Source organism: Felis catus, chromosome A1 (assembly GCF_018350175.1).
Source record: "Felis catus isolate Fca126 chromosome A1, F.catus_Fca126_mat1.0, whole genome shotgun sequence".
Classification (NCBI taxonomy): Eukaryota; Metazoa; Chordata; class Mammalia; order Carnivora; family Felidae; genus Felis; species Felis catus.
In genome coordinates, this window is record NC_058368.1 from 16,570,924 (window position 1) to 16,586,507 (window position 15,584).

General features: G+C 37.4%; 1 protein-coding gene across 3 annotated transcripts in view; it reads right to left on the reverse strand.

Moving 5' to 3' along the window:
• The window catches only part of TRPC4 (transient receptor potential cation channel subfamily C member 4), a 201,077-nt gene extending 189,028 nt beyond the window's left edge, over window positions 1-12,049 (reverse strand). The window contains exon 1 of one of the 3 annotated variants that reach the window (XM_011284874.4): window positions 11,650-12,049. The gene's annotated coding sequence lies outside the window, so the exon portion shown is untranslated. Of the gene's footprint in view, window positions 1-10,373; window positions 10,692-11,443; window positions 11,590-11,649 lie in introns of those variants that run through there. The other 2 variants (XM_019825579.3, XM_019825540.3) reach the window with 2 other exon arrangements.
• Between the last annotated feature and the right edge of the window lie 3,535 nt (window positions 12,050-15,584).

The window sequence follows — 15,584 nt, forward strand, 5'->3', positions numbered from 1 at the left end:
GCAGTGAAAATAAAGAACACTGTTCTCAGTTTTCTGACTTCTCAGAAACGATGGCTGACTTCTCAACAGAAACGATGGAAGTCAAAAGTCAATTGGGTGGCATATTTAAAATACCAAAAGAAAATAATTTCCAATCTAGAATACTCTGACAAATGAAAATAGCTTTAAAAGTGAGGTGAAAATGAAAACGCGTTCAACCAAACAAAAACTGAAAAAATTCACTGCCACCATATCCATGCTAAACATGCTAATGAGAACTCGTGGTTGCTGTAGAAGAATGAGATCACAAGAAGGAACAGAGGGCATCTAAAAGTAGCAGGTATGGTATATGCAACTACAAAAAGAAAAAGGGAAACTAAAATATAAAATAAAACGGATTTATAATTGTTCTTCAAAAGAATAGAAAATTCAATTTATCCAGCTCAGCCTGTCCAGCCCGGAAATGCATGTGTCTCAGTATGTGTAAAATTTTATTTTTTTTAAAATAAATACACCATCCCTCAAATTTATTTCAACATGCTCTAGGGTAAGAAATAAAGAGAATATTAGTTCATCAAAAGTCAGGTAAATATTTTGTAGTGCTTGGCCTTACATTTCAAATAATTTACAAATGTTTTCAAAGTACTGCTAAAAAATTTAGGAAAATAAACTAAAAGTATTTGTCACAGGAATTAAAATTAAAATCCTATATACATATTTTAAATAAATGATTAGCTACTGGGGCACCTGGGTGGCTCAGTTGGTTAAACGTTCAAGTACTGATTTCCACTCAGGTCATGGTCTCACCGTTTGTAAGATTGAGCCCCAAATGGGCTCTGCACTGACTGTGTGGAGCCTGCGTGCAATTCTGTCTCCCTCTCTCTCTTCCCCTCTTGCTGGTGCTCTCTCTCTTTTTCTCCAAATAAATAAAAAATTAAAAAAAAAATGATTAGCTATGATTAACAAATCAGTAACATGTCTTAAGTATTTTGCTGTTTTAGACAAGACATTTGAAAATAGTCATATAGTAAATATTTTTAATATTTATTCTTATGATTATAGTGAGCATTCCTCTTAATGTAAAACACAAAAATGGCTAAAAATACCCAGCACCACCTATGTAATGATTTTCTCCTTAAAACAGAGCAGAGAATACAATTACTCATTTTTATTAAACACAGTAGATTAAATCCCACCCCTATGGATCAAGGGAGAATGTGACAATATGAAATCTCCTTCCTTCAAATCTTTTGCTTGAATCTCTCTTGATATTAAATTTTCTTAAATATATTAGGAAGAAACTTCTATCTCTAACTTAAATAAAAAGAAAAAAACTATTAATGGCATTTTTTCATAAGTCATAATTCAACCACGAAAAGGATCTTACCACAATTTTGTAAATGTTCAGAAAAATAAATGTACATTGTACTTGCCAACTACATATGGAGGCACCCTGGTCTGTTTGAGGCAGCAGGGGATGTGAATTTATATGTAGTAACTCCTGTCACAAGCCTCCTGTCCATGAGGGTGCAGTCTCAAACAAGATGCCTGTCTGTGGGGAGAGGGTTGATGGAGGGCAAACAGTAAGTATTATTGAATGTTGCACTGGAATTGAACCAAATGGTATATGAAACCTTTTGATGGACTTGTATATCCATTTCATTTTGATTAAAATAATAAAAATAAAATCTGGTAGACCCTAAAACACTTCTAAAATGCATTGAGTACCCATGCGTGTTATGAGATGCTGAAGATTCTCTTGAATTACGTTAAATATTTCACACACAATTCTTGTATATTTTTATAGATGAGATTTTACTTTGAATCTTAAGACCAGGAGCATTGTAAGGATGTAGTTCTGCTTTCAAATAACTTCCTTTAAGTAAACTGAAATGAATCAAAATTATATGTTTCAAATCGATCTACATTATTCAACAATGGGTTTTTTCAAATACTCAATTTGTTTACATTTTCTTAATCAGATTGACCTCTGCCTCTATATTTACTTCATAAATATCTATGTTATAAAAAAAAATCAGAAGCTAAAAAAATGAAATCAGAGGCTAAAGTATCATGGCGTGAAACAGGTCTGCATTTTGTTCCCCAAAATTATTACTATTAACTATTAATCTAAAAAGGGGCATTTTCCAATATTTAATTGTACCCAATCTTTCAATCACAGAGTGTAACAACCAGTAAGAAAGTATGTAAGTATATGAGAAAGTTTTGCTTTGAATTCTGCTTTTGTTGGTTCACTGCTAAGTACAACAGAATAGAAATAAGCTTTTATTCTTCAGGGTAAAGTTGTTGATATTTTATATGTTGGAAAAATTTCTTTATCATAAGCACTACTATAATGAAATGTTTTTTCATTAAACCTTCTTTTATTCATGAAAGGGCAAAATCATTTGCTGGTTCACTTTGTCCAAGAACGTGCTGGAGTGGTAAATGAGAATATGTCGTTCAGCTTTCTAAGTAGCTTGCACATTACAAATCAAAATGTTAAGCTGTGAGGTTAAAATGAACTAGATAAGCAAATAAGTCTTTTCCCTTTGCCAACACTTTCTTTTTATTCAGCACATACATAGAGGCATATCTTATTTTTTAAGATACAAAGCTATTTAACATCCTACAGAACAATAATAACCCTGAAATTTGAGTGTTCTTTAGAAATATTTCTTTCTCCTTCATTGTAGAGGTTCTCAGAGGCTTAGAGGTAGGCATTCTGATTATTTCACATGATGACTCTCAGAAAGCAAAAATTCTGGCAAAGAGTGGGTAGTCCTAGGAATGTAGGTCACAAGAAAATGTTTTTAAAAAAGATTAATGTAGCTAGTTCAGTCCCTTTCTCTGTTCCAAATATTTAAAACCATGTAAAAGATGGTCTCTTTCTCAGTTTTTAATACATTCTCAGCTATAGACAGAGGAGCTTGCTAGGAAACACCAACAGTGGATACTGAGAACTTCTAGATGACTCTAGAATGGATCCACCATTTCAAGAATATCCTGAGTCAAGATCTTTTATGTATCAAGGTAAAAGGTAGGGCTGAGGATCCAACTAACTATATCCCTACCTCTAAAACAGACTTCTCCTCTTAGGTTTGCTTCATTGACTCCAAAGGGGGTTGGGTAATATGTATGGCCATAAATCCATCAAGACTTTGGAAAACAACTGATCTCATAAATTACATAGTTTTTGAATAGTAATTTAGTAGTACCTACATATAACAGGAAAGCACCATCTTAAATAGTGCCAGTCTTTAACATAAATTTATACATGGAAATTTAATGTAGATTCATAGCTGAAAGACCCAGGTCCCATTCTTAAAGGAAACAGTAGTTTGAGGCAGGGAGGATGTATTTGAATTTCTTCCAAAGTGACCCAGTGTTTTTTTTTTTAATTTTTAATTTCAAATATAGATTAAATTTGTTTCAGTATGATTTGTAGTTCCTGAGTGAGTCCTTTATTCCCATAAGAAAATGGCAGGAGACAATAAAACAGCACAATGTCTCTAAGATAATATGGGACACTGGAATATGATAATGAAGTTCATGAGAATCCTTGGTTTGAGATCTTAAAGAAAAAGGAAAATATCTGTCTCTGTATTTTCAGCATCTTGAATAGTGATTTTCATGCATTAAATAAACCCTCAATAAAACATCCTATATTTGTGTATATTTAATTTTACATATGTATATAGTATATTATAAAAAATCATTTAGTAAGGTTTGAAAGTCTTGCTTTAAAAAAGACTTAGATGACCTAGATCATTCATTACACATCTCACCATTCTAAAGGGACACTGCTATTGGCAAACAAGTTCTCTTGTTTTTTATGGGCTACTCTGTACTCTGCTAACAAATTATATCTCACTATCTCTGATAATTGCTCTACGGGCATTATCTTAAGAGTTATCACCCAGAAGCAGTCCCTCACTCTTTTTGTTACTTACACAGATCTCTCTCTCTCTCTCTCACTCTCTCTCCCTCCTTATTTAAATAATTTAAATTTTATAATTTATATTTAATTAATGAATTAAACACAGATTTTTAATGCTGGTATATGCTTAAATGCAGATATAGACATGTATCACTCTAGATGCAATTAAACAAGACCCAATAACTATGCTTGTCACAGTACAACTATCACAGAAGAGAATTCACTTCCATGTAGTCTTCGATGTGGTTCAGGATATGCAGCTTCCTCCCACCCAGCGTGAATGTGATCTCTACAGAAAACGATACCTATGCTGTCACAAATGATGGGGATGATCATAGATAAACCACAATGCATTCTCCATTCTTCACTCAATGTAGGTATCATGCCTGCCCTCTCATCCCTCCATTGTGGTTTTGGGGACTCATAATGGTGTGTAACCAGTTACTAGAAAGAGCACCATATTGAAATACAGAGGTTGAACATAGCTGCTGGCAACAGACCAATCATCCATGCATTCATTGACTCTGTTCATCTATTCAAAGAGCATATACTGAACACTAATTATACTAATTCAGTGAAAATGAAAATTACAATGCATTATGCTATGGACTATAATCCTGGTAGGCACAGGATTCTAGCTTATATAGTTGTGTAGTTTCCCGACTATCATTTAGAGGTAAAATACAAGAAAAATGTCTCAGAGTATCTGAACACTTTTCATAAACCTTGATTTGTAACAATCTTATTCTCAGTGAAGTAGAATGAAAAGATACACACACACACACACACACACACACACACACACACACACACACAAAGCAAGAAGCTCCTGCCACTCACAATTGGGCATCACGTACTTATCAAGTTTTTGACGTGAAGTCTCAACTTGATTTGCCTAATATAATCACTCCAGAGAAGTCTCTGGCTTTCTTTAGTTCAGTAGGTATTCCTGAGAAATACTTTCAACTTCAACCATACTTCCTACAGCATCATGGAACAAAAACTTTCCCTTAAGAATTGCGGCACAGTGCCACTTTAAACTAAAACACACTAATATAATGGGTTACATAAATCCTGTGAAAATGAGCATTATGGAGTAACTATTTGACCCGGAACTTATATCCACTGAATAACAGTGAATTTGTTTTTTTTGTAACATAGGTATAATATGGTACTCCATGTATCAGACAAGTGCAATGTCATTATTATAACTGGCATCATTCGATAAACAAATATGCTCAAAATATGAACCAACTATGGTATTATGAAACTGTGAAATAAGTTAATTATGCTCAATTACAAAAGCATTATACTTATGACCACCTAATTCAGTGAAAAACACACATTTTTTTGAGCATCTTCTGAGTTTCTTAAAGGAGTTTACTGTCTACTTCAGGAGACAGACCTCTACCCACCTGCAAGTCAGAATATAGCAAGAACTTTGCTTGTATTTATACTGGCAACACCTGGAGACAGGAAGGAAACTTTCAAGGAGACAGTAATAGTGAACTAGACTCGAGGCTTGGAAAACATTTTGACAGGAGACACTAAGGGAAAATTTATTATATACAGAGGGAGTTTTGCCAGAAAATGGAAAGATGAAGAGCTTATTCATCTCAATATTCAATTATTCACTAATATTCAACAAATATCTATTGAATGGATACCACTTCAAAGTCAATTTTTGTAATAGTATTACACATATTCAAGATAGGCCTTTAGACATCATCACATAGGTTTTTACTGCAGGTATATCTTTGAAAAAAAAATGTGGCAAATTTCTTAAAATGTGTTACCAGCTGATAGATGTCTTCTGGGATGTATAAATGAGAGCTCCTCTGATTAAATACCAAGGGGTGATAAAAACAAGGAAGCAATTAAAATTTCAGAAAAAATTAAGACCAAAACACTTGTCTAGAAATTTCATGCAGCATCGGTAAAATGCAATATAAACCTAACATGTCTTAACATGATTGTATTTTCTATAAACAAAGATGTTTTATTAGTCTAGAGATGTGAATGAGAACTTTTTATTTAGAAATTGTAATCTAAGGACCCTTTAAAGGAAAAAATTATAACTTTAAAATTTATCCATTAAAATAACCCTTTTATTCTTTCCATATATCATATTTATATTCAAGAATAAGAAAGGAAATAATTTTGAGAATACCTGCTTGATGTGAGTGGCTCATCTCGTGCTCTGCTTCAAAACTGTTACAGCAACTCATAATGGGGGTGTTTATGTCCGAATATTAAAACATTTGAAAACTTAAAGAACTAATTAGTCGTAAGAATACCGCGAAGTTATGAATCTTGTTAAGAGATTGCTAATTTTATTTTAAAAACCGTAAGAATTAAGTTAAAAGAGTGTCACTTTTAGAATCAAGTAGACAAGGATTCAAATCCTGACTCTGTCATGAAGCAGCTTTGTGATTTTTTTTAGAGATTTAGTCTTCTCAACTTCTTCAAAAGGTGGTAATAATACTTCAGCTTTAAGGTAGATGTAAAGATAAACATGAGAAAAAGTGTTTTTTTTTGAGTTCCTAGAATAGTGCCTGTCATACATTAAGTACCCATAAATACTGGCCCTCTCTCTTTTTCCTCCTTACCTTTGTTTGTAAAAGTTCCCGTTTTCTGTCTTAAGTAAGTTTTAAATTTTGATGAAATGTGTTCAAGGAAATTGCTTATGTTGACTTTTCCAACATATTTAAAAAATATAATAGTAAACTACAGGCAGAATATAATGAATGCATATCTGATTTATTTCATTGCACTTGTCATTTCTCCAAAAGAATGCAGTGTGCTAGATAAAGCTATCCAGGCATATTTTTAAATTAACGTTTTAATTAACATTTCTAATTGTATGTGTAAAAGTTTGCCCATGTGTCATCGTCAGCTCCTCAAGAAGCCATTACTCTATGACACTGCTGTATTTTCAAAGGATACCTGTTTTAAAAGGAGACAAACATACCCTAATATTAATGGGATATCATCTATAGTTTAGTTACAAGAGCAGATCAAGTACTGAAACAGTTGTCTCTTTTATCGTATCCTATTTAAATGAAACTGAACTTTCAGAAGAATCACTGAGATTTTTAAGAATTTTAAACAGATCACTTCATTTCCCAGAGAGTTTGGAGAACAACGTAGTTTTAAATTGGTACATTTTCAAAGCGTGTGTGTTTAATTTTCATTTTCGCGAACGAATGGCTTCTTTTTCTAAATGTATTTTTTCATCATAGAGTGGTTTTGGCAGTACTAATGTTCACAGGGATCAGGTCTATATTTGTGCTGATTAAAAAGATAGAGCCATGATATTATATCCCTGATCAAAATATTCTCAAATCTCTCAACATAGTGAGATCGCACTGCATCTGGGAGGATTAGAAGTCAAAATCATAAGGACAGGAAAGAGTTCTGAAGCAATCTTTCATCACCACTAGAAAGAAGCAACTGGCCACTGGAAGCAGGGTTGAACTCACCAGTTATAATGTGAATTTGGGGTGGGGAAGTGATGGGCACAAGTTAGGTGAAAACACAAGGTTTTCATTTTGAGCTGTCTCCTCAATCTCATTTTCAATGACAACTAATATGCTTATGGAAGGTTTTCCATAGATATTAAGAAAGCAAAGAGCATTGGCTTCAATTTAGTCTAGTCAATACAGTGCACAAAGTAAAGATGCACATTAGAATCCAATCTCATAAAACGTTTGGCAATAATGATTTTGGGAAAGAAAAATGCAATCGTTTATTATATTTCTCATCATCTAGCTTGTCTGAAAAAGTGAAAGACTCAGCGTTTCCTAAGAAAATACTCAGTCCACAGTTTTACTGTCCTAGCTAGACTGTTCAGCAATTTTTGTATATCTATCCTCATTTACAAAATCTTTTATGTCTTTGAGCACTGATATTCACAATTTTAACTACTGAACAAAAGTGTGCATATCTTCACTTTTGTTACAAAATATGAATTAATTAGAAAAGATAGATTATTTCAGTTTTTAGCTGCTAAATGTAATGTTGATAATCTGAATTGCCACAAAGTATCCTGGCGGTTAAACATGCAGTTATAAAAATATGCCAGTATTCTCAACAACATATTTATAAAAATATTTTTAATGCGGTGGGGTTAATCAGCATATTCTAAAGGCTATGATTATACTTCAATAGAAATTTATCATGCTTATAATAGGCTTTAAGTTTAAAAGTTTAAAATGTGTGTCCAGGACAAGATATACAAGATATTTGAATTTTTCCTATCCTAATCAGAAAGAATAATAGAAATGTTTTTGATATTTCCTATTTATGTAAGGTATGAGTTAATTAAGGTTATCTTATACGAAAAGTTGTTTGGTCTCTTACCATTTCAATAATCAAAGTGGCCATAAAATTCATGTAGAACTTTAATTTTCGCTTAGTTTTTTCTGTGCATTTTAATCTGACCTTCTGGGAATAACTTCAACAGAAAAATAACATAAAAATTACAAAATTGTAAAACTTATAAATAATGGAAATCTAATTTACCTTTTATAAATCCTTGAGAACAACCATTAAGCAAGTAAATGGAAACTTATTTTTCAAACTCAGAGATTTTTAGAAACATTGTTAATGTTCAAAAGGTTTTACTAAAGAGACGTTTCTTCTGTACAGCTTACTTTCTGCTTTGATGAATGCTCGTGTCTTTAAGTTCTTAAGAGGAAGAACTTTTCTAAATCTGCAATTACAAATCTCACCCTGCCTTATTTGAACTATCTATTGATGTAATGATATATTTATTATATTTATTCACTCCAATACTAAGCACCTCTTAATGTATCAGTCTCATCAACCTGTTAGCGTTTCTCTTTGAAGGTAACTTTCTTGGCATAAATCTTTCAGCTCTTCACTCCACAACAGCAAGTTTGGCAGAAGAGCTGAGCTCTGATCAGAGCTCTATTGAAAGACTCTCCACGTCTATGGTTTCTTATTCGTAGGCAATGTACGTGCTTTCTTTTTTTCTACCCGCACTAACCTTTATTAATACAAATCATCTGCATAAAATACTTTGATAAAGTGCATTTAACTGATGTGCTCATTTGCCTTAACTGCATTAATTCACAAATATAGTTTTTAAAGTGCTTCTTTAACAATGTCTTACCTGAATTTTGATTCTAATATCTAAGTGTTAGTTATCCCTGTATCTTGAATCTTTGTCATAAATACTTAAGGGGAAACATTTCCTGGTATGCTGTCCAGGTGAATAGAAGTAGGTATTGCAATGTCAGTTTAAACAGCAAACCATAACACAGAGACGTCGCTTTCAATGTTTTAACATATCCACCCACACTTTCTTACTCTCATTGTCTAATTCACAGTTTTACTTAAAAAAAAAACCCTCTAGTTAACCATTTTTCTTAAAGAATTTGTAGTATGTTCTGTTGTGATTACTATGATCGAAAAGCCAGAAATTATATGAGACCGGAAAGATTTTTTTTTTTCAGTTTACAAGTCTGTTCTAAATTTATTTTTAATAAAACAAGTAAGCCTTGCTTCTGCCTCCTCCCACTCCTTTGGCTTGGTGCTTACTCGGTAAGCAGTAAGCAACCTGCTGCATTTATAGCTGTGGAATTTAACTGGGAAGGGTCTCCCTAAGAAACCATGTGAACAAGGACGCATCATAGTGGATGCAACATAGTGAATACAGACAGAGCTCCTTTTTTTCAGTCTCTCCCAAACCCTTCATCCCTTGCTAGTATTCTCTAGTTTCTAGTCACAAAAGGCAGCTGAGTTCACAGCTGGAACAACAAGTTGTGCTACGAATCTCAGTGATTTACCCAAGTAGCAAACAGGGTCATTGGCTTAATTGGAATTTCAGTTGCCAAGCGAAATAGGAATGCTTAGCCTTGGTCCAGCCACACTGGTAAAAGTGTTTCTGTTTCTTGATAGGGAATGAAAATGACGCAGAGTGTAATTGATCGACAGGATATCGATCACTTTCCTTTCTACATCCCCCCAGTTTGGGTGCCAGCGAGTCTAGGGCTCACTTCTATACGCCCAGGGGCCACCAAGATCTCCATTTTCCTCAAACGCATAAAAGGCTAAAAACAGCCTTCCTCCCCAGCACCATGGCGTGGCTGCGGCCGCTTTGTTTACCATATAAGTCACATCAGGGGTTCACTCCTCGTCTTCTCCCCTGCTTTAAAGCTGGGTGCCGGGAGAGGCAGAGAAGCATCCCCAAACTCCCGCTCAGCCCAGGTCAACCACAGAAAGCTTCACAAACCCGGTCTGGAGCCTTAAAGAGAAACCACGCAGCGGGAGCCTTTTGAACTCATAACCCCCCCCCCCCCCCCAGGGATGTCCGCCTCCCAAGAGGGAGCCGGCTTCCCAGGCAGCTTGAGAAACTTAACTGAGATCCCAGAAAGGAGGAGAGGTGCAGCTCCGGTCAAATGGAGCTCTGAGGCGACACCCTCTTTACCTGCAAAGTTGGCAGTCTTCTGGCTGAAGAGCGATCGATCCAAGGACATGCGGTGCGGGTGCTATGCCCAGGGAGAGCACGCCCGGCCAAATCCAATGGGATTTCCTTAGTCGCTGCCGAGTTTTGGAGCATTCCAAGGAAAACGCACGAAGCTAGAGCCCACGCAGCTGGCACCGAACTGGGCGGAGTGAGGATGCTCTGAGAGCGGTGCCATGGGAGGCGGGGGAGGGGCGGCCCCGGAGGGGGAGGTGAGCTCCAGGGGAGGAGAACTTCGCCCACCCCCGCCCCCACCGATCCCTGGGGACGAAGTTAGCGTTCCCACGGCTGACGGCGGACGAGCCCCGAGGAAGATAACCCCGCCCTCCGTCCCGGGCGGTTGCCTGACTCAGGGTCCGCACAAACCCTGCTCGGTAGGGACAGCCGGTGAAGATGCGCGTCCCACGCACCGCTCCGTGTGGCCGTGGAGGGGACCCGCGCGCGGGCGGGCGCTGACGCTGGGTCCCCGGCTCCGCTGCCCCCCCCCACCCAGCCCCCCAAACGACCGCCGCCTCCCTGGGCCAACTCCTTGAGGTCAGCCAGGGCAGGCGGACTCCCCAGAAGCCAGCCGTCATCCAGAGAAGCCGGTGGCCAGAAGCCGCCTGAGGTCCTGGGTGCGGGCCAGACACACCTCCAGGCTTTGGGCGGGCTCTGCAGGGCTGCCGGACTCCAGTTCGCGCCAGGACCCGGCTCCTGGACGCTCGGCTCCCAAGCCGGTAAACCAGCACCCCGGCGGCAGGTCGCCAGACTTGAGGAAAGTAACCCCCACTCCCACCCCCACCCGGGAACTCTCAAAGCTTCTCCCACTCCGGCTCCTCTGGGCTCCCGGCACCCCCACTCCCGTCCTCAAGGTGTCAGACTTCCCCTGCAAGAGCAGGAGGATGCGGCTTGCGACTAGTGTCAAGGATCCAGACAGTCGCAAGGAATAAATGACGAGGCGCAGCGTTGCATCCACCCCCACCCAGCTCGGGCTTTCCAACAGGCATAGGAGATCAGTAAGTTTCCAAATACTGAATAAAACCCCAAACACGTACCAGCCCAGGAGCGCGAGGTTCGGTGGCTTCAGGTGGAGAGAGTGTGAGCGTGTGTGTGTGTGTGTGTGTGTGATGCTCGCATCAGCGCACTGAGGTTTCAGGATGTAAGTTATCTCCTGGCCAATCTCTTTGGTGTTCACGCACTAAAATAAGACCAAAGCGCTGCGAGGAAATGCCATATACTGGCGAAGTTGGCAGTAACTTACTTGCTGTAAATGCGACGTGGTGATTCCCAGCTTGTGACTCACGGAGCCTTGGTTGGTCACGGCCCCGTGACTCGAGAGTCCATTTGTAAGATCAGTTCAAGAGTGGCGTCCGCGCGGAATCTTCGCTGAGGGTTGTCCCCTTGAGACCCTCGGTTTCTACTGGACTTCCTTTATTTTCCGAGAGCCCTGGGGCGAGCTGTTGGTCCCCGACCTCATCTCAGCAGCTGCCTGCTCCATCCTCGGGCTGTGCAACAGATGAGTGGCAACCCTTTCTTCCCGTCCCAACCACGCGATGTGACACCTTCTGGGAGTCGGTGCCGGGCAGACTGAGAGGAGCACCCGTTTCTTCCCGAGGAATATTCCCCAAGGGAGCCGGGGGTAGGCGGCAAGCCGGCACTCACAGGCAGACTCCAACGCGCAAAATTAAATTTCCCTTGTTGGTTATCCCTTTTCCCCCTCCTTTCCTTTGTAGGTCACCTGAGTTGAGTTTTTTGCGAAGATTTACAGAAGTAAAGAGGATATCGCTAGAGATCACCCACTGGTGTCATGTTCATGCTGCTTTTGTGGTTTTCTTTTAAATCACTTTTCTTATTTCTAAATTTCTCTTTAGTTTACGACTCTTCTCCTGGGTTGATCTCAAGCTCAGACCCGACTCCTAAATTTTTAGGAGCACTACTGCTAGATTATCCCCCTCCAAAAATACCAAAGTACACTGAGGCAAACCAGGTTCCTTTAAGATCTCTCCAGAAAACAAAGACAGGAACAACAACAAACAACAAAAATTCCCTTCCTTCCCTGAATCTCTTTTGACTCTCAAACACAAAAATACATTAGCATCTTCAATTTTTTTTTTTTTAGTTTTCTTAATGTTAAATGATGGCTTTTATAACATGTTCGAGAACACATCTGTCTGTAGACGTGGTAATGAACTTTATAATAAATACAAGTCTGCTTTCTATTTAACAAGGGAGGGGGCAATATATATGAAAGTAAGTCTGTTTTATACAATGCAACTGTAAATAGTTTTGTATTTTTTCAAGGAATAGCTCATCCTTCTATTCATCATCAGTAATTAAAATGTTTTAGTGCCTAAGAAAATAAAAGTGAAGCTAACATTTATTGATGTAATGTTTTATCTTGGCCAGATAAACAAAATTCTGCATATTCTATTTGAGCGTGTCTTTAAAAATAACCCCTAATAGAATTACACATACTGGGATAAGTATATGTCTTTAACATATATTTTAAAATATATTTAAAAGAAAGTGGACCAGTGAGAAGACACAGCTATTGATTAGAAATTAAGAACTTTACTTTGCAATCTTACCATCTGTACGAAATAGTATACCCCTTCCTGCCTCTCTTAGGATATGTTTTTTTATAACAAATGCCATCTCTGCCATGGTGTTGGTGACATTTTGTCTATTTCCTCAATTTGTTTTTTCCATAAGTAATGTGCCTGTGAGTCTACAATAAATACAAAACAGAAAAGAACAGTGAGGAAAGCCATTTGAATGGGCTGTGTTTCCATGGGAAGAAGAATGTTCTATTGATCCCGGAACTTCATTTTCAACAGTTTCAGGTGATTATTGATTGCTAACCTCATGCCTCCTACTGAAATGATTAGCAATTATGGGGAAATTATTTGAAATCTATTTAAACAACACAGTGAACTGCATATACTACAGTCATCAGCAATAGAAGAAGGAAGGTTTGTTTGTGGTTTTTGTTTACATTTTCAAAATACGAATTTGGCATCATTCCACAAACCTGCAAATGCAATTCACTTAAAATGCAATTCATCGAAGCCAAAGAAATTTACAAGAAAATGTTATACGCTTACTGGAAATTTCTTTTTAGTACCTTAGTCAGAAAAACAAGAAAGCGTTCTTGTTTTGACATTAGCAAGAGACAAGTGACCCAAGAAATGATAACAGTAAAAGAATTCTCTCCAGTGCCAGTTCATAGTTTAAATACATCATGGAAATAGAATTTCAATACAAGAATTTCTAATACAAGAAACTCGACTTTCAACTTAATTTCTGAAATTATACTTCCACTTAGAAGCTTATATGTAGCGTGTGAAGCCTTTTTTTCCAGAGCAGCTATATCTCAGACTCAGAGGCAATCACAGAGGCAGGTATTCGGAAAATGAAGTTCTGCACATGTATCTCAATCATGATTTTATGTGGTGGTACTTTGTATATAATGATGCTATCATCAGATACATGATAATGGATTTTTCTTATCTTAGGCAAATTTGGGAAATAGGTGAACATTGTCTTTGGAGCCCATGTAAGCTATCTTCAACCTGTAGGACCAGGACTTCCCCCTGTTCTGCATGAGGGCTTACCCAAAGGCCCTCACTAAAGGGCTTGAGGTCTGTCACCTTGCCTTGTTCATAGTGGCTCCTGCTTCAAGTTTTGGGATCCCTTGTTTGCCATCAGTTGTACCTAGGCTTTGATCTAATCCACATGGACCATGCTATCAACACAACTTTTTAGCTGCCTTTAAATTTTTAAAAATATTTTCTAAGTTACTAAGTTTCCTTTAAAAATTACTTAATAATTCAGTATACATTTCTATGAACTACTTTATTCTCAAGTCTTGTAAATGTGGTTTGTTTTTATAGTATTATCCCCTGTTGTAAGACTTTGTTGGAAAGACTTTGCACACACATTTTTGTCTAAACATCACATTTTGTCCTCCGAGTAGATTCTTAGAAATAGAACTAGCACATCAAAGTGCAAGAATATTTTAAAACTCATGATACATATTACATATGTTTTATTGAGCCCTTGTTAACACAGGGTATACATAATCTTCTTTTCCCTCACTTCTTTCTGTATTTTTATTAACTTGCTATTTTTGAAAAGTGGCATCTCAGTCTAATGAGTTGTATTATTAGAAAATGTGACTTTTATATACTTTTTAATGCTTTTGTATTTGTTTCTTTTCTTGTGAGTTTATATGCTTTTCAATATGTGTAGGGTTCAATACTTGTAGGGTTTTTTTTTGCTGTTTTCCCCATTTGATTTGTAATAGGTCTTAATATAATAAGAACATTAATATAACATTTACAGTAGATATTGCTTATTTTTTATTTACTGTTAAAATGTTGGGTAGTGCTGTTTGTTTTAAAAAAGGTTTAATTCTTGTATACTTTAAACTACCACATTTTCCCTGAATAGTTTATTTTAGTACTTTAATATTTTAAAGCCTTTCCCCCTTTTATGTTCACCAATTTTTTAAGCATTTGTTTTAACAATTTCATTCTTTTTTGAAATATTTATTTAGTTTTACACAAGCAGGGGAGGGGCAGAGAGAGGCGGTCAGAAGATCTGAAGCAGGCTCTGTGCTGATAGGCTCACAGCAGCGATCCTGATGTGGGGCTGGAACCCACGAACCGCGAGATAATGACCTAAGCTGAAGTCCTCAACTGACTGAGCCACCCAGGTGCCCCTTCATAATTTCATTTCATTTCTTATAGGGGCGCCTGGGTGGCTCAGTCAGTTAAGCGTCCAACTTCAGCTCAGGTCATGATCTCATGGTTGGTGAGTTCAAGCTACACGTGGGGCTCTGTACTGACAGCTTAGAGCCTGAAGCCTGATTGGGATTCTGTGTCTCCCTCTCTCTTTGCCCCTCCCCTGCTTGCACTCTGTCTCCTTCTCAACAAGAAATAAACATTAAAAAATTAAAAAATAATTTCATTTCTTATACAATTACTTAGTTATTAATTTTATGGATTCTATAGAGTAATGGCACCTATGTCTGAAATCCCAATCTTAACATTCATTCAACAAATATTTATGGAGTCTGTCTTAAGTGTACTAGGTGCTTAGTATACATCTGTGAACAAAACAGATGAGATCCTGTTCTTGTGGAGCTTCTGCTTTAGGGAAGACAAACCAAAAGTATTAAGTATATTAAATAAG